Below are 25,660 nucleotides of genomic sequence, written 5' to 3'. Positions count from 1 at the left end.
TCTGTCCATGGGATTCTCCAGGCAAGAATACTGGAGTGGGTTGCCATTTCCTCCTCCAGGAGAATCTTCCCAGCCCAGGGATTGGAACCCCATCTCCTGTGTCTCCTGCGTTGGCAGGCGGACTCCTTACCCATTTGAGCCTAGCAGGCCAACTTCCTGCCCCTCTGGGGCTAATCCAGACCACAGCCTGCCCGGTCCCACCCCATCCCACCAGGCGGGCCCCAGAGCTCAAGGTTAGAGCACAGCAGGAGAGAGGACCCAGGAGAAGCAGCAACCCCCCCTCCTCGGCCCATCCCCTGCCTCTGCAGGATTTAATAACTGCCCTCCTCAAAGATCAGGAGACGTGATTAATTCTGACTCGAGGATTATTAAAATGCTTCCACCAAGCATCTGGCATTAAAAGTTTTAAATCAATTAATCTGTTGTTTGGGGAAGAGCCTTCTCGTTAGCACAGCTGCAGAGGCCGCTCAGGTTGCCGTTGGGCTGGGGGAGTGGGGGTAGCCTCCCTTGGGAGTGAAGGAGACACTCTCTGGGCTCCAGCAGCCTCTCCTGGCTCCCAGGCCCAGCATCTCTCACCATCTCTCATCCGAATTATGGTGTATCTAATTTCCAAGTGGTTTTCTCTTCCATCCCTGTAGAGCTACCAGATAAAACACAGAATGCCCAGTCAAATTTAAATTTTAGATAATAGTGGATACTGTTTTTAGTATTGATATGTCTGTTTCAAGGAGTATTTGGGACACTCTTATATTACAAAATTATTTTATTTTTGTTTACCTGAAATTCAAATGTAATCAGGCCTTGTGTATTTTTCATTGCTAAATCTGGCAACCCTCCCCCCACCCTGTTTTAGTAACCTGACCTCATAGCTGAAGTGGAGCTCCTGGGTTTGAGGCCTGGGCCTCCTATCTACATGCCAGATCTCCTAGGGAGCATTCCTTCTTCTTTCTAGGTCAAGCAAGAAAACAAGCAGCTTTGAACTCAGGGGTACGTAGGTGTTTATGGACCTCTTACACAGTCATTTGCAAAATCTCTATATGACTGATAAAACATATGGAAAATTAATATTCTCAACCAAGAGCACACACCTGGCATTGCTTTTAGCTTTTAACCCTGTTGGGGTTATCTAACCAGGAACACCCTGATAACACAGATGTGCCTGGTCCACATTTGCATCCGCAGCACCCAGCCCGGGACTAACACATGGCAGACCCTTAGTATAAGTTAATAAAATGGATTCGTGAGTAAATGAACCTCCCCTGTGTTCTCACTCAGTCTCCTGAGTAACTAGAGTTTGTCATTTATAAATTACAGAGGGTTAAGTGTACAGACACGGCCAGAGTCAGAACCAGTCTCAAGTCCACTGGACCAGGCACTGGATGAGGGGCCAGGATCGCTAGGCTCAAACCCTGGGTGCAAGTCCTGGTGTTGGCTAATATCCTGTACCCTTGGCTAAGTCTTTACCCGCTCTGGGCTCTGGTATCCTCATCTGTGAGTGAAGGGAGTTGTGCTTGGGGTCTTTACAGCCCAGACATTCTGAGACGCTCCAGCAGTGCTGAACTCTGCAGCCCAACTTTGAATGGATCAAGTTGAATGCTGGATCCTGGCTCTGAGTCGCAGAGCCTGGTAAGGTCATGGGTGGTAATGTTCCATCTTAAAAGTCCAGGAGAGACTTGGTTGCATGGTATGTGCTGGCCCCTGTTACTGGTGTCTGTTGCTTTTCTGTAAAGAGGGACCAGGCTTTGGCTTTCTTATCTCCTAAGCCTGAGAGGAGAGGGAGGAGACCCCCTCCCGCCAGACTCTGCATCCCATCCAAGGCTTCTTTGACCCTTGTCCGCACCTCAGATATTTCTTTTCAGCCTCTGCAGCCAGCCCAGATTTATCCTGCCTCGTGTCTCTCATGTAAAATGCATATCCCGACACTTTGCTAGGTTAAATGATTTAACAGCCGAGGCAGAGAGAATTAGGGGTCCGGGAGCAGGAGGCAATGCCTGCTTTTCAGATGAGATTGGAAAGGAGATGGAGATCGGTGGCGATGATAATCTCTTATTTTAATAATATAAAATAACTGTCCCACTAAATCAGGGTGAACGATGAATTCTGTGGCCTGGGGTTAGAGACAGCTGAGTCTGGAGAAGAGAGCCGGGGGGTGCGCCGATGTCCCTCTCCCTCTCTGTTGTTCCTTCTCTCTTGTCTTTCTCTTTTGAAGATTTGTGCCAGCACCATCCTGGCACAAATGGTAGCCTGGGAGCCTGGGAGACTGGAAGGGAGAGTGGTGAATTTGAGAAGCGTGTGTGTGTGTATGAGGGAGAGACAGAGGAAAGAAAAGGAAAGAGAAAATCAGTGAATGAGGGAGTTTCCTGAGATCCAGTGGTTAAGACTTTGCCTTCCAATGAAGGGTGTGGGGTTGATCCCTGGTCCAGGATGCTCAGGTCCCATGTGCCTTGGGGCCCAAAAAACAAAACATAAAAACAGAAGCAATATTGTAACAAATTTAATAAAGACTTTTTCAAGTAGAAAATGAACAAATGAATGAACAAATGAAAAGAAATCTTGGGAAATTGATGACCATTTTTCCTTTATGACTGTTGATAAGAGATACTCTGATCTGTGACCCTGGAAAAGGGGAGCAGACTCCCCAGAGGTGGGGGCCTAGACACGTTGACCTCTAGGAATGTAGGGACTGCTATCTGGAACCTCAGAATCATAGGATGGTTGGTCCTGGCCCTAGTGAACCTGAGGAGAATGACTCACTCTTCAATCAGTCCCTTAGTTGGCAGATACATATCAAACACCTATCATGGGCTGGTCTCTCTGAGGTTGGCTGGCTTAGACCAGAGAGGTTCTGAAAGGAGCCAGGTGGTGGGGAACAAACTCCATGGCACGTGTCGTCTCAGCAGGGTTCCCCATCACAGCGGGATGCTAATAGCTGAGGAGCTGCAGACCTGTCTTCTTCCCTGGGATTAATTCATTACTCCAGCCCTACTCAGATTCCGCCAGGTTCAAATGTCAGAATGGAATATGCAGCTAATGAGTCAAATGCTCTATCTCTCCCTATCCTAGGCTGGCTCTTTCCCTTCTGCCTCTCTGCAGACAACTGCCAGTGTTGGGGGTTTGTATGGGGTGGCCCGGGGGCGGTGGCCACCTGAGCTGGTGAGTGGGAAGTCTGCTCTCTTTACTGTACTTGTTTATGCTGCTGCTGCTGCTAAGTCGCTTCAGTCGTGTCCGACTCTGTGTGACCCCATAGACAGCAGCCCACCAGACTCCCCCGTCCCTGGGATTCTCCAGACAAGAACACTGGAATGGGTTGCCATTCCCTTCTCCGATGCATGAAAGTGAAAAGTGAAAGTGAAGTCGCTCAGTCGTGTCCGACTCTTAGCGACCTCATGGGCTGCAGCCCACCAGGCTCCTCCGTCCATGGGATTTTCCAGGCAAGAGTACTGGAGTGGGGTGCCTATGGTGGAGGGTAAATACACACGCACTGGGGCTCCCGAGTCAGGACACATCAATGCACGGGGGGCAGGGGGAGACCTAATCTTTGGGAAGGGCCTCACTCCCTGCCTTGTAGTCTCCGCTCCTCATTAGTCAGCAGCCACTTATGAGAACTCAGACATGTTGGGTCCATGATGGACATTGAAGGACACAAAGCTGAACAGACTGATTGGCTCAGCTTTAAAAATAAATGTTGAGTGACTATCTAGACAGCCACTGGTATAGTCCTTAGGGCGGAAGGCTCTGGAGCTGGACTTCCTGGGTTGGTATCTGCTGCTGACTGTGTGCATTCACTTAGGCATGTTAGGCAGCCTCTCTACTTCTGTTTCTCCATCTGAAAAATGGGGATAACAAAAGTACCATCTTGACACAGCTGTACAAGAGTTAAATGGATTGATGCACGTAAAACAAGCAATTGCTAAATAAATGTAGTTACTGTTTCTATGTGGTAAGAACTTAGGGTCTCAGAGTCTAAAACAGAATGAACCAGCACTGATGTGTACCAGGCAGAAATTTAGACCATTAACTCATTTAATCCTCACAACAGCCTTCTAAGGCAGGTCTCTTATCGTCACTACCATTTTATACAGGAGGAAACTGAGATGAAGTCTCTTCTTGCATGAGGGTACCTCACTCATGGACTGTAGCCCGCCAGGCTCCTCTGTCCATGGAATTCTCCAGGCAAGAATACTGGAGTGGGTTGCCATCCCTTCTCCAGGGGATCTTCCCGACCCAGGGATTGAACCCTGGTCTCCTGCATTGCAGGCAGATTCTTTACCTTCTGAGCTACCAGGGAAACCCCAGGAAATGGAGGTAGAATTTGATCTCTGCTCTGTTAGACTCTGAGTCTGAGCTCTTGGCCATGATTTATGACTTGGAGAGACAGAATGTACATAATTACAGAAATGGCATCATCTTGTAATAATATAGGTCCAAATACAGCACAGTGGGATCCACAGAGAATAACGGGGCTGCCTCCATCAAAGCCGGTCAACGAAAGCTCCTGGAGGAGGGAAAGTTTGAGCTGGAGGTTGAATAGGCATTCTCTGGTGTACTGGGTGAGTTAGGCAGGAAGCAGAGGGATGCGTGAAGAGCAGGGCACGTTAGGTAACCTCCGGCCCAAATGGCTAGAGGGCAGGTGTGCTACAGGGGGCAGTACACAGAAGACAGGTGATGAGCTTGCCATGCAGGGCACTGTCAGCGGTGCCAAGGAAGTAGGTTTTATATGAAGATAGTGGAAGTCACTGTGAGTCTGAAGCCAGGGAGCAGCATAAATGGACACTGAAGAAAGCTCTGTTCTCTGCTGCACCATGGAACACAGACCTGGGAGGGCAAGGCCGAGGCAGGAAGGATGCCTATGCTGCAGTCGTGACAGGCTGACTCTGCTTCACACCCAGGAAGACGGGATGGTGGGGGTGAGGGAGGAGCGGCCTCTATAGGCAGAAAGGGACGTGGTGCCTGTTTCTGATCCTTGGTGCTGGCAGCATGACTCAGCCAGGGAAAGACGATGTCAGCCCTAAAGGCTGAGAGGGAGGTGTGGATAAACAAGGCTGCAGAGGCTGTCCTGGGAACAAATCAAGCTTTAACTGGTGACCCGCGAACCAAGCACAAATAGCCGAGAGGGTGGGTGGGCAAGAAGCCTATTCCAGACCAAGTCAGAAGATTCTTTTACTTTTTAAAAAATATTTATTTATTTGGCTGCATCAGCTCTTAGTTGCGGCACATAGGATCTCTCTAACTGTGGTGCTTGGGCTTAGTTGCCCTGTGGCATGTGGGATCTTAGTTCCTTGACCAGGGATTTCACTTGCATTCCATGCATTGCAAGGTGAATTCTTAACCACAGGACCAGCAGGGAAGTCCCAGGAGATTCTTGAGTGGAAGGAAGCAAAGAAAGATCTGCTAGCTTATTGTAGGGAGCCCAGGCTGGGGTGGGGTAGTGGGTAGCGCCCCAATCAAATCGGGCCACGTTGAGTAGAACTGAAGCGTCAGAGTAGCAGCGCTGGCCCAGTGGGGACAAATAAGGACCCCAGTTCAGAGACAAAGCAGGTTCAGGAAGTCACTGAGAATCTCACAGGACCTCGGAGCAGGATCAGCCCCAAACTGTCTAGAGAAGAGATCCAAGCATCTCTTAAGCCTTTAGAAAAAAAAAAAAAATAGTGAAATGACAAGAAGAGACCCGGGCAAGGCCTGGGAGTCCTCACTGAGCTGTGTTCACCAAGTCAATATTTTGCTACATGTTCATTTGGCAATCAGAAAAAAAGAACTCTGCAAACATGTGTCTTTTTATAGTCCTTGGTATTTTCCCTTTGTTTTCCTTGAAAGGTTTCCCTCCCTCCAATCGCACTATGGGTGTTATTTGAAGACCTGAGCGGGGACTAGGCTTCGATGGCTAGAAGGAGTATCCGCTATAATCTCACAGTCAAGAAGAGCCAACGCAGGAATTCGGAGCATGCAGTGAGTTGGAAGTGAGGGGCACAGGGCAGGTCAGGATGGGATGCTGACTACTTCTCATGGCAGCTGCTTCCGCGCACATGGGTGGCATACAGCTCTGACGGGACCGGTTGTATTGGGCAAATAAATGGAGAACTATGGTGGTTTTCTGGGTCATTTTTTTTAGAACAGCCAGAGCTGTTTCTGTGTGTCATACTTGACCTTATATCGTATTCATTCTCATATACGGCTTACCTTCTGTATACTGGATGGCAAGCTTCCTACAGGCTGAGAACTTGCTAGACCCAATTCTGCGCCCTCCACAGCACTCAGCACAGCCCCTTGTCTAAGGCAGGCGAGGGGATGAACATCCCTGTGAGTGAGTTTGAGACCAAGGGAAAGCCAGTGTCATACTGCTGTTTTCAACACACTGAGTTACAGGAGAGGTGGTTGGGGTCCGAGAACAGGGGCCCAGTTCCCAGAAAGGCAACAGTTAAGAATTATCCTATAAGCTGTTTTTCACGGCTGGAGTTTGGGATTAACATATACATAATAATGTGTGTGGGTTAAATCGCTTCAGTTGTGTCCCACTCTTTGCAACCCCTGGATTGTAGCCCACCAGCCTGCTCTGCCCATGGGATTTCCCAGGCAAGAATATTGGAGTGAGTTGCCATTTCTTTCTCCAGGGGATCTTGATCTTCCCCACCCAGGGACTGAACCGGGGTCTCTTATGTCTCCTGAATTGGCGAGCAGGTTCTTTACCACTACCACCACCTGGGAAGCACTAATAGTCTTTATAAAATAGATAACCAACAAAGACCTACTGTATAGCACAGGGAACTACACTCAATATTTTGTAATAACATATGAGGGAAAAGAATCCGATAAAGAATATATCTGGATCTCTATATCTATCTGTCAATCATCAATCTATTGACTATCCATTTATCTATCTATCATCTATCTGAATCATTGTGCTGTATACCTGCAATGAACACAACATTGTAAATCAACTAGACTTTAATAATAATAATAAAAAGAACTATCCCAGACTAAGGCTAGAACGGTGTTACGAGTAAGGCCATTAGAATGAGAACCCTGGAACGGGGCCCACAGCAGTGGCCCAGTCATTCAACCTGGGCACTCCAGGTTAGGATGGGAGGGGGACCTGGTGATGGAGAACAGGCAGGGCAGCTTGCTAGAGTCACACAAGAGACAAGCAATGGGTTTACATCTCTGTCACCCCGGCCACTGCAATAACCTCCCGTTACCTGCTCTCTAGTCTGTGTCTGCTTGTGGCCATCACTCAACTGACTAAGCATCACCCTTTATCACTCTCTACTGCATAACCTTCAGTGACTCTCCTTGGCTTCAAAAAGAAGTCCAAGCTCTAAAGCCCCAGTTGACCTTATTTTCCACTCTCTGCTCCCTCCACCCATGCACACTGTACCGCTCAAGTTGTTGTTGTTGTTCGGTTGCTAAGTCATGTCCAGCTCTTTAGAGACCCCATGGACTGTAGCCCACCAGGCTCCTCTGTCCCTGGGATTTCCCAGGCAAGAATACTGGAGTGGGTTGCCATTTCCTTCTCCAGGGGATCTTCCCAACCCAGGGATCGAACCCTCGCCTGCCCAAGACTGGAGCTTATTTATGATGCCCTCCCCTCCTCCACCCAATGCACTTTGCAATTTCCTCCCTAGACACCTCTTTACAGGTCTCATTCTATCTTCTCATTCCTACAACTCACTTCCTGAGCCCAATTTAGATCCTACCTCTCTCAGGAAGAACTTTTTGGCTTCCCAAGCCCACATCCCTTTCTAGTCTGACACCTGTCGAGCGTGTGCAGTGTGCCAAGCGCTCTACATGTGCTATCTCATTGTCCCCCCAGTAGCTCTGTGGCTTCAACTTTGCCATTAATTCCAAAGGTCTGAAGTGCTTTGTGCAAAGTTATAGAGCTACAAGTTCAACACTGGTATTGAACCCAATATTTTAAAATCCGAAGCATTGTTCTGAACCCTGTTGTAAACAAAATGATTTGTTGGTCTTTGTACTTGTTATGTAAAGGAAAAATAGCCTCCCCTCTTCTCTGTGACCAAGAGCTATGGGTACTGTAAGAAAATGTGGGGTTCAGGGTTTATAATTTGGAGACAGCAGGGCAGCTTACAAGGATACAGAACTAGGACTTAGGGACGCTGTCCCATCACTCTGTTACTGGGTGCATCACTCAACTTTTCTGAGCCTGTTCTTGCCCTTTGTTAAACGCAAAACATAACTCCTATGACTCAGACTTCTGTGAAGGTCAAGTTAAGGTGATGCCACATTCTGTAAACTGCAAAAGCAAGATGGGTTATTCTTATCATTCAGTTCAGTTCAGTCGCTCAGTCGTGTCTGACTCTTTGTGACCCCATGAATCGCAGCACGCCAGGCCTCCCTGTCCATCACCAACTCCTGGAGTTCACCCAGACTCACGTCCATCGAATAAGTGATGCCATCCAGCCATCTCATCCTCTGTCGTCCCCTTCTCCTCCTGCTCCCAATCCCTCCCAGCATCAGAGTCTTTTCCAACGAGTCAACTCTTAGCATGAGGTGGCCAAAGTACTGGAGTTTCAGCTTTAGCATCATTCCTTCCAAAGAAATCCCAGGGCTGATCTCCTTTAGAATGGACTGATTGGATCTCCTTGCAGTCCAAGGGACTCTCAAGAGTCTTCTCCAACACCACAGTTCAAAAGCATCAATTCTTGGCGCTCAGCCTTCTTCACAGTCCAACTCTCACATCCATATATGACCAGAGGAAAAACCATAGCCTTGACTTGACGAACCTTTGTTGGCAAAGTAATGTCTCTGCTTTTGAATATGCTATCTAGGTTGGTCATAACTTTCCTTCCAAGGAGTAAGCGTCTTTTAATTTCATGGCTGCAGTCACCATCTGCACTGATTTTGGAGCCCCCAAAAATAAAGTCTGACACTGTTTCCACTGTTTCCCCATCTATTTCCCATGAAGTGATGGGACCAGATGCCATGATCTTCGTTTTCTGAATGTTGAGCTTGAAGCCAACTTTTTCACTTTCCACTTTCACTTTCATCAAGAGGTTTTTTAGTTCCTCTTCACTTTCTGCCATAAGGGTGGTGTCATCTGCATATCTGAGGTGATTGATATTTCTCCCAGCAATCTTGGTTCCAGCTTGTGCTTCTTCCAGTCCAGCATTTCTCATGATGTACTCTGCATATAAGTTAAATAAGCAGGGTGAGAATATACAGCCTTGACGTACTCCTTTTCCTATTTGGAACCAGTCTGTTGTTCCATGTCCAGTTCTAACTGTTGCTTCCTGACCTGCATACAAATTTCTCAAGAGGCAGATCAGGTGGTCTGGTATTCCCATCTCTTTCAGAATTTTCCACAGTTTATTGTGATCCATACAGTCAAAGGCTTTGGCATAGTCAATAAAGCAGAAATAGATGTTTTTCTGGAACTCTCTTGCTTTTTCCATGATCCAGCAGATGTTGGCAATTTGATTTCTGGTTCCTCTGCCTTTTCTAAAACCAGCTTGAACATCAGGAAGTTCACGGTTCACATATTGCTGAAGCCTGGCTTGGAGAATTTTGAGCATTACTTTACTAGCATGTGAGATGAGTGCAATTGTGCGGTAGTTTGAGCATTCTTTGGCATTGCCTTTCTTTGGGATTGGAATGAAAACTGACCTTTTCCAGTCCTGTGGCCACTGCTGAGTTTCCCAAATTTGCTGGCATATTGAGTGCAGCACTTTCACAGCATCATCTTTCAGGATTTGAAATAGCTCAAGTGGAATTCCATCACCTCCACTAGCTTTGTTTGTAGTGGGCTTTCTAAGGCCCACTTGACTTCACATTCCAGGCTGTCTGGCTCTAGGTGAGTGATCACACCATCGTGATTATCTGGGTCGTGAAGATCTTTTTTGTACAGTTCTTCTGTGTATTCTTGCCACCTCTTCTTAATATCTTCTGCTTCTGTTAGGTCCATACCATTTCTGTCCTTTATCGAGCCCATCTTTGCATGAAATGTTCCCTTGGTATCTCTAATTTTCTTGAAGAGATCTCTAGTCTTTCCCATTCTATTGTTATCATTGTTATGTTGATATCATTTTTACCTTCCAAAGATGAATGATGCCCTGAGTTGAGTAACAGGCAGTGGGTAGCAAGGGTCATGTCCCGAATAGCAAAGGGCACAAAACAAAGGCACACAGTGGATGTTTGGAAAATTCCATGCAGTCTATCAGGATTGGTTAGATTTCACTAACACCTTAGATCAGATCAAGATGCCTCTTAACAAGAAGTCACAGACAGAGCTGATGGACTGGCTTCGAGGCATTTGTGAAGCTTTCAATACTGGACAATTCTGGGAAGAGGATCCACTGATTTCATTAGATTCTCAGGGGGTTCCATGGTCCCCAGAGGGTGAGGAGGCAGTGGGCTAAGGAAAGGGGCTTGCCCATGGAATCAGGCACAAGCTGGTAGCTGGAAAGAAGGACCCTTTGACTCAGAAATGGAAGTTATGGATGGGGAAGTATTAGGGGTTGGCAAGAGTAAAGACCCCAGCCCAGTGAATTTGGAGCCTACTTGATAGGGTCCTAGACAAGTTTACCTCCAGGCAGTGTGGGGTCTCACAGGGAGGCGGTGGTGGTGGTTTAGTCACTAAGTTGTATCTTACTCTTGTGACCCCCTGGACTGTAGCCTGCCAGGTGCCTCTGTTCATGGGATTCTCCAGGCAAGAATATGAAGTGGGTTGCCATTTCCTTCTCCAGGGGATCTTCCCGACCCAGGAATCGAACCCAGGTCTCCTGCATTGCAGGCAGATTCTTTACCGACCGAGCTACAAGGGAAGCCTGTGTTCTTACACCTTCTATTATTTCTCTGATTCTAACGTTAAGCACCGTATTGAAGACATGGTCATCTAGCTGGATACCACTACTGTATCTAGGTTGGGCCCCTAAATTCCTCAGCCCTTTGCAAATTCAGTTTTGTATTTCTCAGCTGGCTGGGTAATTGATGCTTTCACAGGTCCCAGTGAGGAGATCAGCGTAGAAGAGAACAGAAGGTATGGGCTGGGTCTCCAAGGCCAGGTCTAAGGAGGAGAAAGCAGTCCTGGTGGGGATGCCAGAGCCCAAAGCAGGCAGTTCTGTGGAGCAGTGGAAAGACTCTAATGTTAGGTGTTTTGATAAAAAAAGCTTCACTCAAATATATTTGGGAATTCTGGAGGAAACAAAATTAAACAGCGTTTCATTTATTTGCTTGCTTGTTCTATTTCCTCGAACCTTGTGACTGCTTAAGAAGGGAGCATCAGAGGCAACATCTCCCTGATTTTTTCAAGTGTGGAACCTTCATGTCCTAAGGAGCAGTTCTCGAGGCTGGTGTTCCAAAGGATACACTAACACTGCCCAAGTTTGTCAGATGGCCTCTGTCTTTTCCACCTCCCATCCCTTCCTTTTCCTTTTCACAACCCTTTTCTGCAGCCGGAATGGGGTCCACATCTGGAGCTTCAAGAAGACCCCTTCTCAGAACAGCAGGATTTCTGCAAGTAGTATAGGTTTAGGCATGCAAAGAATTTAGATTTAATTTGCAAGTGAAAAAGCTTGCATTCTTTTGTAGCTTACACCAAAGCTCAAACGTCTAAGCTTCCAGGGTTTAAGTCTAATTAACTGTATTTCACAGCTTATTTAAAGAAAAGAATGGAGGCATTAAAATTGTAAAATCTAATTTTTGAGTAAATCTTTCAGTGCAAAATTAATGTCGCAGTATTAGAGCCGCCTTGGCAATATATCTCTTGTCTTCAAATTTCAAAATGAGCTTTTGCAAACATGAAATTATTCATTAGACTGTCTGGTAAAGAGATAAATAAGTGTCTCTTCAAATCCTTGATCTCCTCTTCTCTATTTAGCCAAAGACGGAGTTATTTGGCTTGAGGGCAAGTGGGTTGATCAGATTTGTGAATTTTGACAGGTAAGGAAAGCAGCCTGAGAAGCAGGAGTATAACCAAGCAGGACCCGCTGGGGCCTTCCCTGGACAGACCCCTCCCCACATCGTCTGCTGTAGTTTCCTCTCTGAAGTACCCAGATAACAGTATCTGATGCATACTTCCTGAGTTGTTTTACAGATGCTAAAACCACCACCAAGTGGAAGAAATTAGCTACTTGATGATCAAGAGCACGTAGCCTTCAGACCTGCTGGTGCCTAAGGATTGATAATGTTAACCCCGTTATCTCAATACCCACCAATCAGAGAATTGTGCAAGAACTGATCACAGACCCTGTGACCCCCTCCCTCATGTAGCCTTTAAAAATGCTTTGATGAAACCCTTGGGGGAGTCTGAGGTTTCTGAAGGGCGGGGGAATGAGCCACGCATTCTCCTTGCTTGCAAGCTCAGTCGCTTCAGTCATGTCTGACTCTTTGTGACCCTATGGGTCCTCTGTCCATGGGGATCTCCAGGCAAGAATACTGGAGTGGGTTGTCATGCTCTCTTTCAGGGGATCTTCCCAACTCAGGGATCCAACCCATATCTCCTGTGTCTCCTGCATTGGCAGGCGGGTTCTTACCACCTAGGAAACCCCTCCTTTCTTGGCCCTTCAATACACCTTTCTTGGCTCCAAATTCTGATGTTTTGGCTTGATCAGCCTCACTGTGCACCAGGCACAACATTGTGTCTGGAGACAGAAGCTGTGCTTGCAGAGAGAGTTGGGGCAGAGATTGAGTCCCTTCTCTGTTCCTCATGCACTGACTCTGGGGGACAATAAAATGTCTCAGCAACTGCCCTGGGGTTGGGGAAGGAGCTGGCAGTTGCTCAGGCCGAAATACCCAGATTCTCAGTGCCTACAGGCGGGCAGCGGCCACTCATTCTTCTAACCCAGCCTCACCATCCTGTCTGGCTCATCACTGAAGCCTCTTTTACTGCTGTCTCTTCTCCTAGTCCCTGTTATTGTCCTAATTCAGGTGCATGTCCACCACCTTTCCATTCTCATCTGCTACCTTTTCCCCTTGAGGGTCCTACACCCTGGTCTCAACACGTCTACCTCTGTGAGCCTTCTTTGCACATGCTCTCACAAAACCCCACTTATTCCTCCTCACTACCCTGCCCCACCAGATACTGGACAATTTTCCGCCATCCAGGGAATAAATCCAATTTTCCTTCATAGCCCTATTGTCTAGTACAGCAGCTGGTCTACAGTAAGCACTCACTGTTGGTGATGATGAAGATAACTAGAAATGTTAGGAGAAGCACACTGATTGAAACCGCCCACCCTGGCCAGGCACCATAGTAACCATTTGCATGAGCTGTTTTATGACAGGAGATCCTGATAAGGAATACGGAACTAATAAGCCACCACCAACCGGAAGAGTTCGGGAAAGGTTGAAAGGAGACACCGCGTGTCCGTCCACTTCCCAGAATCCCTCTCGCTAGCATCCATCTTGGCTGAGCAATGCATGAGCCACCAGGAAAGACCCTGAATTAGAATGATTGGCCAAAGACCACCCGGAAACTAATCCCATCACCATAAAATCCGAGACTGTGAGCCACACGGCAGAGCAGTTCTCCTGGGTTCCCTTACCCTACTGCTCTCCACCCAGGTGCCCTTTCCCAGTAAAATCTCTTGCTTGGTCAGCACATGTGTCTCCTTGGACAATTCATTTCCGAGTGTTAGACAAGAGCCCAAGTGTTAGAGTTTTGGGCCCTGGAAGGGGTCCCTCTTCCTGCAACAGAAGGAGAGCAGAACTAAATGTTCAGGAACTTGGGGTTCATGTTTTCCAACCTTCCATTTCACTTGATAACTGTTTCCTTTCACCTGTAATACAAAGTTGTAGGGAGTGGGGGAAAAGCAAGGGGGAGCTGGGCATCAAATCCTCATGGAGGGGACCATTCTGAGGATCTGTGAGGTGTAGAAAGACTATCCCTGGATGAGAATTTAGCTCTGCTTCCTATTCCTTGGGTGGACGTGAGCAACCTACATTAACTCTTATTTCCTGCCTGCAAAATGGGAATCATAACACCTAAGTGCAAGAATTCTGTGAAGCTTAGAGATTGTGCAGAAATGAGGCATATGCAGTACCTAATACCACTGCCTGGATCGTAGTAGGTCTTCAGAAGTGGTAGCCATTTCTTTTTTGAAGGTTGTGCAATGGAGGGAGAAGGTTTAAGCAAGCTAACATTCACCTACCAGATTTGCTTGTTAATTTATTACATCTTTGGTTCATTTGCCCATGCATTCAATACACATTCATTTCATTTGTACTGAGTGTGAGGCAGTGTGCTGGGTGTTAGGGACATGGTGCTGAATTAGACCATCACTCTCCATCATCTCCTATGTGTCATTAGAATCAAACCCTGCTTCCTGTTTTCTTTGCCAGAAACCCAGCCTAGGCTACCCTTTTCTCTTCCCTGATTTATCACAATAGCCTCCTGTCTACCTCTGCTTTGCCTCATTCCAATCCATTTCCCACAGAACAGACAGAGGAGTATCTTAAAGCCACTGATTACAGCCTTCAGTGGCTCCTGATTGCCCACCAGCCAAGGTTGATGAGCTGCCATGGAGCTCAGAAGGCCTGGCAGGATTCCTGCCCACTCCTTCACCCTATCTCTCCTTTCATCGCTACCCCCAGTCAACTGTCCTCCCATCTCGATCCACAGGCAGATCCTAGAGTCTGCCATCTGAGCCTTCCCAGGGCTATCCCCACAGCCTGGAAGATTCCCTGACTTTCCTTGTCTCATTACCTTCTTCTTGTGTTGCCATAGCATCTACTCTTCCACAGTTTAAAGAACTTCTCCCTGGGGGCTGTTCTTGACTCCCAGATCGGGAGCAAAGCTCCTCCCAGGAGCCCCTACTTCCTGATTATGCACTCACTATGCTTTGGGCTTCCCTGGTAGCTCAGCTGGTAAAGAATCCGCCTGCAATGTGGGAGACCTGGGTTCAAACCCTGGATTGGGAAGATCCCCTGGAGAAGGGAAAGGTTACCCACTCCAGTATTCTGGCCTGGAAAATTCCATGGGCTGTATGGTCTGTGGGGTCACAAAGAGTGACTTTCACACTATTCACTTCACTATGCTTTATTGATTCTTTTCTTAACACCCATCCAACAGAATTACATTCAAAAGAATCAGAAGATGGATGTCAAAAAAGCATTGAAAAATAATTTTAAATGTTCACAAAGTTGCTTGAAAGATGCCAAAGGGACATTCATCCCTAACACGCAGCAAAACTTTAAAAAACCCCTTCCTCCATCTCTCTCCATCTCACACTCTCCCAGCCAGTGTGGCAACATCCCCATATTCTCTCTCCCCTCTCCCTACACTTTCCTAAAGCCACCCCAAGCACAGCCCTGGCTGGCTTTTATCTCACCCCTTCCTTCATTTTTCTAGATTTTCACTCACAAGTAACTCTCTTCACTTTCATTCTTATTTTTCAATTAAAAAAAAAGTTCAAATATTCATATAAATGCAGAACACCGCATGGCAAACACTCCCGCACCCATTGCAGATTAGAGTGAGGTCAGTATGTTGGCTTCAGCCAAGCAAGATCACAAGTGGGAAGAGTGGTCCAAGGGATGGCGGAGGCTGCAGTGAACTAGAGTGGACTTGTCCTACAAAGGGACCAACACCAGCTGACTGTGGCCCCTTGAAGAGACTCTTCTCAAGAGCAGGGACTTGGACGGCCCTGTTCACCTCCGTATTCCCAGCACCAGGGATGGGACCAGGCCCACGGATGAATGAATGAAGGAATATGGGCCAGGTATTACCAGATCTCCTGAGTTTATCAAGAGAAGCCAGGAGTCTGAAAGTTAGAGAGAAATCGGAGTTATAATTGTAGGTACATCCCCATGGCCAGGTGCCCACATTCCATCAAGAGCTCTGACCAAACTTTTGTGCTGTGATGCTGGTTTCAACAGTACAGAAGGGCAAGGCCAGAGGCCGTCCAGACGTCTGTCCGCAAATCCTTCCTTCTCAGAAGGCATGGCGGTGGGGAGAGGAGAACACTTACAAGAGAGTCTGCTTGTGGCCACTGCTACTGTGGCCTTCTGGAGGGCAGTTCCTGTCTACTGTAGACCCAGGGGTCTAGCGCCGGTTCTGACACAGAGTAGGTCAGCACACGGGCTGAAGGAACAGGGCACTCAAGGGTGGGAATCAGAATCTCTGGACTTCTCTGCTCGGCCCCCTCAGCCCCCTGCTCCCCACAGAGCAGCACTCCATCCATCCTTACCTGTGGGCAGGTGGCATCCTGCCTGGTTGGGTGTGCTCTGAGAAAGAGTTTCTGCTGGGAAAGACTGAAGGTGGGAGGAGAAGGGGACGACAGAGGATGAGATGGTTGGATGGCATCACCCACTCAATAGACATGAGTCTGAGTAAACTCCAGGAGCTGGTGACGGACAGGGAGGCCTGGCGTGCTGCAGTCCATGGGGTCGCAGAGTCCGACTCAACTGAGCAACTGAACTGAACTGAGGATGATGTGGGTTTGATCCCTGGGTCTGGAAGATCCCCTGGAGAAAGGAATGCCAACTCACTTCACTATGCTTGCATGGAGAATCCCCATGGACAGAGGAGCCTGGAGGGCTACAATCCATGGGGTTGCAAAGAGTCCAACACGACTGAAGCACACACTCACGCAGGGTGATGTGGGGTTGGGCCTTAGTCTGGTGGGGTCTAGCCCAGATCTGCTAATGATTGGTCGAATGACTCTGAGAGGACACGTCACCTCTCCAACCTTAGTTGTACGGGGTTGGCCCCCACATTGCTCAGTGCCTCGCAGCACAGATGCTTCCAGATCAGGTGGTGGGTGAGGAGGAAGCGGGGCGGAAGCGGGGCGGGGCCAGGACAGGGCCTGCTGGCCCCGCCCCTAGCCGGTCTCAGCAGCCCCGCCCACCAGCCCAGCTCACAGGCCCGTAGAAATTCCAGCTCTGCAGCAGCAGTAAGCTGCGAGCAGCCGGAGAGCGTGCTGTTTTGTGTTTTAGAGAATTCTTGGTCCGATGGGAACTTCTTTGAAGTAATCACTTCTAGGAGCCAATTAGTGGCTGGTCGAATGATCTAGGGGGGAGGCGGTGCAGGGGATGGTCTTACTGTGACAGAGATGGTGGATGGAGGTGGGGGAGGGGAGCCTGTCTGGTCGTCCTAGGAAGGGGTGCGACAGAGTGCGGGATTCATGGGTGCATCCCATACACTCTGCTCTGCTTCTTCTTAGCTGCGATCTTGGCAAGCGGCTTCACCTTTCCCAGCTTCTCTTTCCTTTTTGCTACAATGGTAATACCTGGCTGCTGACCTGGCAGATGCTGTTGTGAGAATGAGACGGGTGCTGAGGCCCTTTGTAAAGGCAGCAGGAAGGCAAGTTACTGAGTCTTTTTAAACGTTGGTTTTCTCAGGCGGGGGTGTAATGACAGCTGAGAAGGGGCAAGGCCCCTGTAGAATGGGGTCCAGGTGAGTCTGGTGTGACCTGGGGAGCAGAGGGGTCAGGAAGGAGCTGAAAACCCCCTTGAAGCCACCTGGCTAGGGAGTCAAGGAATCAAGGCAAGGCACCTCGGAGAGGACTCTGTTTTTGAAGATAAGGTGAAAGTGAAAGTGAAGTCGGTGTCCGACTTTTTGCGACCTGGCTCTTTGTGACCTGGTGGACTGTAGCCGACCTGGCTCCTCTGTCCATGAGATTCTCCAGGCAAGAATACTGGAGTGGGTTGCCACTTCCTTCTCCAAGGAGAACCTTCCCGACCCAGGGATCGAACCTGAGTCTCCCTCATTGGAGGCAGATGCTTTAACCTCTGAGCCATCAGGGAAGCCAGGTATTCAGAGAGAAAGAAGATAAGGTACTCGAAAGAGACTTGGCCCCAGGCAAGGGAGGCGCGGATCCAGGCCCAAGCTCTGAGCTCCAGACCCTTGGTCCTCGACTCTGTCCTCCACTCCCATGGGGCTGGGGGGCGTCACTGGCTGCATCTCTCGGCTACTTGTACCTTGTGATTCCCCCTTACCTGGAGCTCCCCTGCTTCCTCTGTGCTCTCCCAAGGGAGGGCTCAAGTCTGGACTCTTACCCCTTCTGGGCCTGCTCCCCCCAACCCCCACCCCAGTGGCTGTGCCTTCTCTGGGCTGACATGGGACCTGGCCCAGGGCAGACAAGTGCCTTGGGGCCTGTAGGAGAAACACATCCGGCCATTTAAAACCATCAGACTTGCACTTGTAGGCTCTGGCTTCTGAGAAGCAGGATAAACAAACCTGGGCCCAAGAGGAAACTTGTTCTTCTTTCTTTCCTCTGCCTTTCAAACTCATCAAAGTCAAGTTCTCAAAGCTCCACTGTCTCACAAGTGCCTTCAAATGGGTCTCATTGTTTTATTTATTGTGCTTATCACAAGTGCAGGCAGCCTGGAGACTTCTGGGCCAGTGGAGACCTCTTTCGGGGAGTGTTGACATTTCCAGGGGATCTGAATGGTCCTCAGGGTCTTTCTTTGTGTGGATCAGCCAAATTGAGAGAGGGGCTTGCTAATGGGGGTTTCCCAGGTGGGTCATCCCTGTGTGGCTGGGCGCATTTCTTCATCCACCCTCGTGCAGCCGGGTCTGTGTCTAGCCCAGGATAACTTCCTGGCTTTCCCCCTGGACCACCCTGGTGTGACCCTGTCCTGCTGTGTTAAGTTTAGTAGAGGCACTGATAAGAGTCACTGTGACATTTGGATGAAGCGACATGTTAATACATTTAACCCAAGTGCCTACTGTGTGTGTCTGTGTGTGTGTGTGTGTGGCAGGGACTGGGGAGGTGCTGAAATAAAGGAGGCCTGCCCTGTGGTTCTCTGTGGCCCACAGCCCACTGGAGGGAGGCAGAGGCATCCATCAATCAACCTGCCGCCTGGCGGGCTGGGTTAAGTGCATTATTGAGGTAGAAAGTGCTGGTGGAGGGAGAGGTGGATTCTGATGTGAATGAGAGGAGGAGAAAGACCTTGTGAAGGTCGGCAGAGAGGCATGTGGGGGGTGTGTTAAGTGGAGGGACTGAAAGAGCAAAGGCACAGAAGCAGGGAGCGTGGGGGCTGAATAGTGTCACAAAAGAAAAACATGGCCAGGGATGAGCAGTGAGAGGTTGGGTTAGGCCAGATCACGGAAGGCTCAGCTTTGCTTTGGGGGAGAGTCCTCTGCTGGTTTTGAGGAGCATCTCTGGGGTGGCTTTGTCCCGAGCGTGTGCACAGGGCTACGTTCTCAGCATTTCCTGGAGGGTTTGCTGACCTAGGGGTGGGTTTCCAGTTAAACAGTGTCTGGGTGTGGTGCAAGGGTTCTTTGGCCATGGGCTTTGCTGGACATCTGGCTCCTCCCATTTTCTGGACAGCTGGGGAGATTAATCCTAGAGCACATTCTTGCTTCCTCTTAAATGGCCTCCAAGTGGGTCCGCAGGTCCCACTGCTGTATGGCCACATATAGAGCCAGGCCAACTATGCAATCTTTCCTAACCCCCTACCTCTCTGAGTCTGGTTGTCATCTTTGCAGTGTGGTCGATATCACCGTTTTTTTTTTTTGTTTTTTTTTTTTTTGCCCATGTGAGATAGTGTGTATCAAAGTGCTTTGAAAGCTGTATTATTCAGATGCAAAGTATTTCTTTTTCTTTCCTTTTGTTATCCTCTCATCGGACACGACTGAGCGACTTCACATTCACTTTTCACTTTCATGCATTGGAGAAGGAAATGGCAACCCACTCCAGTGTTCTTGCCTGGAGAATCCCAGGGACAGGGGAGCCTCGTGGGCTGCTGTCTATGGGGCTGCACAGAGTCGGACACGACTGAAGCGACTTAGCAGCAGCAGCAGCATCTATTCTCAGACTGTCCTGTGACTAAGCCTGGACCAAAGACCTATCTCTTCTGTCTGTTATGGAGGGCAGATTGGATCACCTCTGCATTTTAGCAGTTCCAGGAAGCAGACACTGGAGAGGTGAAGAGGCTTGGGTTTGGTCAGGCGGTAATGAGTGGAGTGGGCCTGGACCCAGGAGAACATGCTAGAAAGTAACAAGGACAGTTTTGATGTTATTTGACATCATCAGAGTCCACCTCCTCATCTTCATAACTTCTTGGTTGCCAGATGCCCTTGTGCCCCTCTGCTCCCTTGGGAATCCTTTATTTCTCTATTCTGGATGGTTCGGTTTGTATTTTCTCTCCCAGGAAGTTTGCCCGATCTGCCCGGGTGCCAAGAGTCTCTATCTCTCACAGTACTTGCTGACCTCTTTGTCATGGTACTTTACACTGAGTTCTGTATTACAGCCATTTGTGAAGACTTCCTTTCCTTCCTGTTGGGTTTAGGCTCCTCAAGGGAAGGGATCCTGTTGTTTAGACATTTGTGTTCCTTTGTCAAAGTTCCTTATACCCCAGAAGCCTCTGTGACTGCAGGACTACTTGTCTTGGGGACTTCCCTGGTGGTCCCATGGTTAAGAATCTGCTTTCCAATGCAGGGGACATGGGTTCAATCCCTGGTTGGGAACTGAGATGCCACATGCCCAGGGCAGCTAGGCCCACATGAAGCAAGTACTGAAGCTGTGTGCTCCAGAGGCCACTTGCCACAGTAGAAAGAAGCCCACAGGCAGCAACAAAAGATGCCTCAAGCTGCAACTAAGACCCCATGCAGCCAAATAAATAATTAAAAAAAAAAAAAAAGAACCACCTGTCTTCAGGGAACGTCCATGAGACCAGCGGTGGCTGAATGCTGAGGCATATCCTCCCTAAGCTGGTTTTCTAAGGCCGTTCTGTGCCTGCTCAAGTCCTGCAAAACACTGGTCGGTCCTGACCTCCCCATCAGCCATTCCTGCACTCCTCTCTGAGCTGCAGCCTGGGCCTGGGTTCCTCTGAGCCTGAATCATTTAATTCCCTTTGTGAGGCTGGAAGTGAGGCCTGCCTGGGTACTCGGGGGCAAGGGAGAGAAGGAGAAGAAAGAGAGGAAGAGAAGAGAGAGAGAGAGAAAGAGGGCAGGAGAGGATGGAGGGGAGATATGGGGGACCAGGGAGGAAATCAAGGGGAGTCAGTGTGGTCCCCACTTTCCCCTGAGGAGTCACAAACTCCTGCCCAGTCCAGAGACAAGAAGGGGCCATTTCTCCATCCTTCTTGTTCCTGCCCTCATCACCTCCCCAAGTGCCTTCTTTGTCCTGGAGAAATAATGGCTTGTCAGAGAGGCACGATTATTACTAATTGCTAGATTGCTTTGCGCCTGTTGTTCTCAGACAGGCAAGGTGGGGCCTGTCTCTGGAGGGGCCTCCGGGTGACCTCTTCCTGGAGAGGGAGAAGCCGGCGCAAGGCGAGCGAAGGAGTGAGGAAGACAGCCCAGCATCCTCTCATCTCTCCTGGTTCAGAGCTGTGACCCTTCCGGGATGATGGGCGGGGAATCTGGACCTGGGGTTATGATTCACATTCACACACGAAGACCGCGAATACTGACACATAAGTCAGCTATGAAATCATCCACACCCACATAGAAATACCTGTATGTGCAGCCGTTACTGTCTCAGTGAATCACACGTGTCAATGCAGATCCTCAGTGATCAGTGATCAGTGCCACAGATGGGCAGGCTCCACAGGCCAGCTAGAATGGTGGCCCACACACAGGTACCCGGTGTCCAGGGTGAGCAGGTGTCCAGGGTGAGCAAATGTCCAGAGATTTGAGAGTGATGATTAATTGCATTCCTCTTTCTATCGATTTCTAGACCAAGTAAAAGATAGACTAATAGTGACCAAGAAATTATTCCTGTATTTTCATCTCTTTTTTTTTAAAGACACATGGTTTCACATTTCTAAATTTGGGGTGTGGGTTTACAATTGGCCACATACTAGATTTGTGAATACTAACTCTATTGCTAGCAAAGGCGATTTAAAGAAATGAGGCCCACATGGATTTCCCACCTCTCCCTCTCGTGTTGCAGTGGTCCAGAGTCACAAGACAAGAACCCAGACAGCTGCAGACCCTGCTTTGGGGCAGAACTCACCTTGCTGAGGAGAGGCGGGTGTATGTGGTCCATGCTGACTCTGCGATGCAGGTGCCATGCTCTGGTCTCTCCCCAGTCTTGCCAATTTGGTGAGGAAAGGAGTGGGTCAGGGAAGGAAGGCAGCAAGAGGGAGGAGGGCAGACTTCTTTCTACTCTTTCCTGGAGGGCAGAACTTTTGGTTGTGTGAGCAGGACAGGAAAACAGGAAATGGGTTTCCCTTCGAGATGGATACTTTTGGGTACTGTGAATAGTTGTTGATGGTTGTTGTTATTTAGTGGCTAAGTCGTGTCTGACTTTTGTGACCCCATGGGTAGCCTGCCAGGCTCCTCTGTCCGTGGGATTCTCCAGGCAAGAATCCTGGAGTGGGTTGCCATTTCCTACTCCAGGGGATCTTCCCAACCCAGGGATTGAACGCGCATCTCCAACATTGGCAGGTCAATTGTTTACCCCTGAGCCACCTGGGAAGCCCACCGTGAATGGGGTCAGTGGGAAAAAAACAGATACAGACACCCTCACATACAATGATTTGCATATTCAAATGTGCATTACACAGCAGGTTCAGATGGGCAGAGATTACCTGTAAACAGTCACGTTTGTGTGGTATCCACTGTCGGGCACGCGTGTGCAAACTGGGAGCCTCAAGCGCCCATGCCCACATGTGTGCATGCTGGTTTTCACGTGTGGGCGAGTTTGGATGCAGGTGCCCGTAGGATGTAGCCCTCTTTCCTGGATGTTGGCCAGCGTTGTCCTGCAGGAATCCGCAAGCCATTTCACAGCAGAAGACAGAATGTGCAGATTTGCTCAGAGGCCACTTTATGGAGTTCCTTAAGCCAGAGGGCTGTGTGGGCTGAGTGTGGGTGGAGTGACTGGCCTCCAACCTGTGACTCTGGTCATTTCTTCCTGCTCACAGCAGGTCACCTGAGTCTGGGCTCTCAGCCTTTGGGGGCCTCCAGGACAGATGCGCCTGCCTGCTGTGGTCCGGAGGCTTGGGAGAAAGCGTCCCCCGCCCCTCTCTGTCCCCCTTGAGATTGCCCCTGAAGGCTGCCCTGGCATGCTTGCCCCCCCTGGAAGTCCCGGAGGCCATCTGGTTCACTTTGGTGTTGTTCAGTGGAGGGAATCAAGTCTTCTTTAAAGGAAGTCGTGGTGCCAGCTTTATTGTATTTCCTCAGACCTTGACTATCTGTATAGATGCCATCATTAATCATAAGCTGGTCGCTTTCTGTGCCTCCCAGGCATTTCCAGATTGTGCTTGCCCATTTCTCCTTAGACTGGAAGAACCCTGTGAAGAGGGACCCCGCCTTCTCATTTAATGATGAATCTCTCTCAGCCAGTTTAGAACTGGTGTTTGGAGATCGCTGAGTCCAGCCCCCATATCATACTGACGAATTTGTTGTCGTTTAGGCACTAAGTCATGTCTGACTCTTGCAACCCCATGGACTGTAGCCCGCCAGGCTCCCCTGTCCATGGGATTCCCCAGGCAAGAATACTGGAGTGGGTTGCCATTTCCTCCTCCAGGGGATCTTCCCGACCCAGGGATCGAATCTGTGTCTCCTGCACCGGCAGGCGGATTCTTCCCTGCTGAGCCACCAGGGAAGCCCACTGAAGCCCAAAGAGAGGAAAGGATTTGCCTGGAGGGTCAACAGACTTCACCAGGGTCTAAGACAAGCCCAGCCTCTTCTCTGTGTGCAGCTCTGAGGTTAGATGGTTAGCTGTGAGATGCTGTTCTGTGTGGACTCCATGTATAAATGTGTGTGTACCTGCATACTGGGGTAGCTGCTTGTGTGCTCCTGTGTATGTGCTCCTGTGTACGGTGTGTTTCCGTATGTGGAAAACTATGTGGACTTCTAGGTGAATGCTATGAATGTCCTGAAGTGAATTCTGGGTATAAATGAGCTTATGTATGCATCTACATACACCTCATTATGTATCCACCATGGGTCCTGGTATAATATACAAATGCACCTCTGTGTGTGTCTAAGTGTGTCTCTCCACTCATGAAGAGCAATACATCTTTATCTACCCCAGGCAAATATGCACTGGCCGTATATCCATTTATACTTAACTCCGTGTTTGCATATCCTCATTCTTGCTTTTCTGCTGTGTACCTGACCTCGGTATCCAGCCATGTAAATACTGCATGTGTTTGTGTAACAGATGGATTGTGCGTTTGTTTCCATAGAGCTCCAGCATTTCCTGCCTGCACTCAGCGTGCTCACCTTTGTGACTCAGGCAGCGTGAGCCCTTCTGCTCAATCGTGGTTCCTGGGGGCAGCCCAGCTCCTGGCGCTGTCTGCCTCATTGGTCACTGGACTGGCAGCCTGTGTCTTTCCACTCAAGGAAAGGTCACTTGGACCCCTGTGCAGGCTCAAATCATGTAACCTTTAATGTTTCCTCTCCTGTGGGGATCGCTCAATTTCCAGCCTCTCTGGGGTCCAGTTTGTGTGATGCCAGGTTGAGAGTGAGACTGTGGCCTGGTACAGTCTTCCCAAAGCACTGTGACTTGATGCCCGGGAGGGCAGTTTACTGGTGGAACTTTCTATGAGCTCAGGGAACAGCTTATTTCCCACAGGACAGGCTCAACTTCAGTATTATGGTCAAAGTCTGCTGGAGACCACAAAGTCCAACCCTCCCATTTTAGGGATGAAAACACTGAGGCCAAGGGAGGAAAGATGACTCACTGTGGCCCACACATTGATTGCTGGACCCCTGGTCCAGTGTCTTTCCCCTGGTTATACCAGATGTCCTGGGCCAGATGGGTAGTAGTCCACCAAAGATTCATGTATCCCTTCTATAGTGTAGAGAGCTGTCGTGCAAAAGTCCCCATGCATACAGGGATCACATTTCTATCACCCCTTGTATCTACATGGGTCACATGACTGAGTTCTGAGCATGGGATATGAATGGAAGTGATTGACATATGCCAGCTCTGAGTCTTGTTCACAATTACCTCCCAGGCATATATTCTCTTGGTCTTCCTCCATTTGCTGGCTGGAAGTGACTGCCCAGGGAGACCAGGAAGTAACCACATGTTGATGGTGCAACAGTTTATATCGGTCTGGGTCCTTGAATGTCTCCTTGAAGCAGAGTGCTTCCCCATGAGAGGAAGAAATACAATTTCTGTTGCATTAAAACCATTGAGATTTTATGTTTATTTGTTACAGCAGCTAGCATCATCTTGATTAATACACTACCTCTTCTTTTTCAGGAACTGACCCTTAAGAAAAACCTTCCAAGTTCCTCCTCATTGTCACTGTCTTTAAATCACAAAATGGGGCTCCTTTTGATTACCCAGAGCAGCCCAGCACCAGAGGGAAAACCTGAGTCTCCATGGCGACTATTCCTGCAGTGTATAATAAAATTAATGGATGTACTCATTACAGTAATTCTGGCTGTCCTTTGAGCAAATTTCACTCTTCAGGAGGATCCCTGGCTTTTACTTGTGATGCCTGAGAATTATCCTTTAAAATTGTAGACAGATTCAGATCTCCTTGTAACCTCAGCCCATGGGGTGAATGGCCTTGCCCTTTGGAGGACGGATCAAAATGACATTAGTGACCAGGAGCTCACCCTTGATTTTCCTTCTTCAAATCCTCTCAGTTCAGGACCCTTTCCTCTTCCCAAATGGTCCTGATGAGAGTTCTCCCCCAACCTCAGCCTCATGAGCTGAAGCTTCTGTTGCTGCAACCTGGGTCAGTGCCAATGATCTCATTAAATGCCTCTGAAGATTTCCCCCACACTGGGACCTCTGAGATGGCATCTATGCCATCCTTGGAATTTCAGTTCTGCTAGAGTCAGAGGCAGGGA

At 48.9% G+C, this 25,660-nt stretch overlaps 1 long non-coding RNA gene across 1 annotated transcript; it reads left to right on the top strand.

Moving 5' to 3' along the window:
- Positions 1-16,759: 16,759 nt before the first annotated feature.
- LOC129629052 (uncharacterized) lies at positions 16,760-25,231 on the top strand. The gene is made up of 4 exons (XR_008703060.1): positions 16,760-16,844; positions 21,795-21,946; positions 23,373-23,553; positions 25,062-25,231. It is a non-coding gene; the product is annotated as an uncharacterized LOC129629052 (long non-coding RNA).
- Positions 25,232-25,660: the final 429 nt, after the last annotated feature.

The sequence above is a fragment of the Bubalus kerabau genome, chromosome 15, assembly GCF_029407905.1.
Source record: "Bubalus kerabau isolate K-KA32 ecotype Philippines breed swamp buffalo chromosome 15, PCC_UOA_SB_1v2, whole genome shotgun sequence".
NCBI lineage: Eukaryota > Metazoa > Chordata > Mammalia > Artiodactyla > Bovidae > Bubalus > Bubalus kerabau.
Note: the sequence above shows the minus strand (reverse complement) of the source record. Positions and strands in the feature narration are given on the sequence as shown.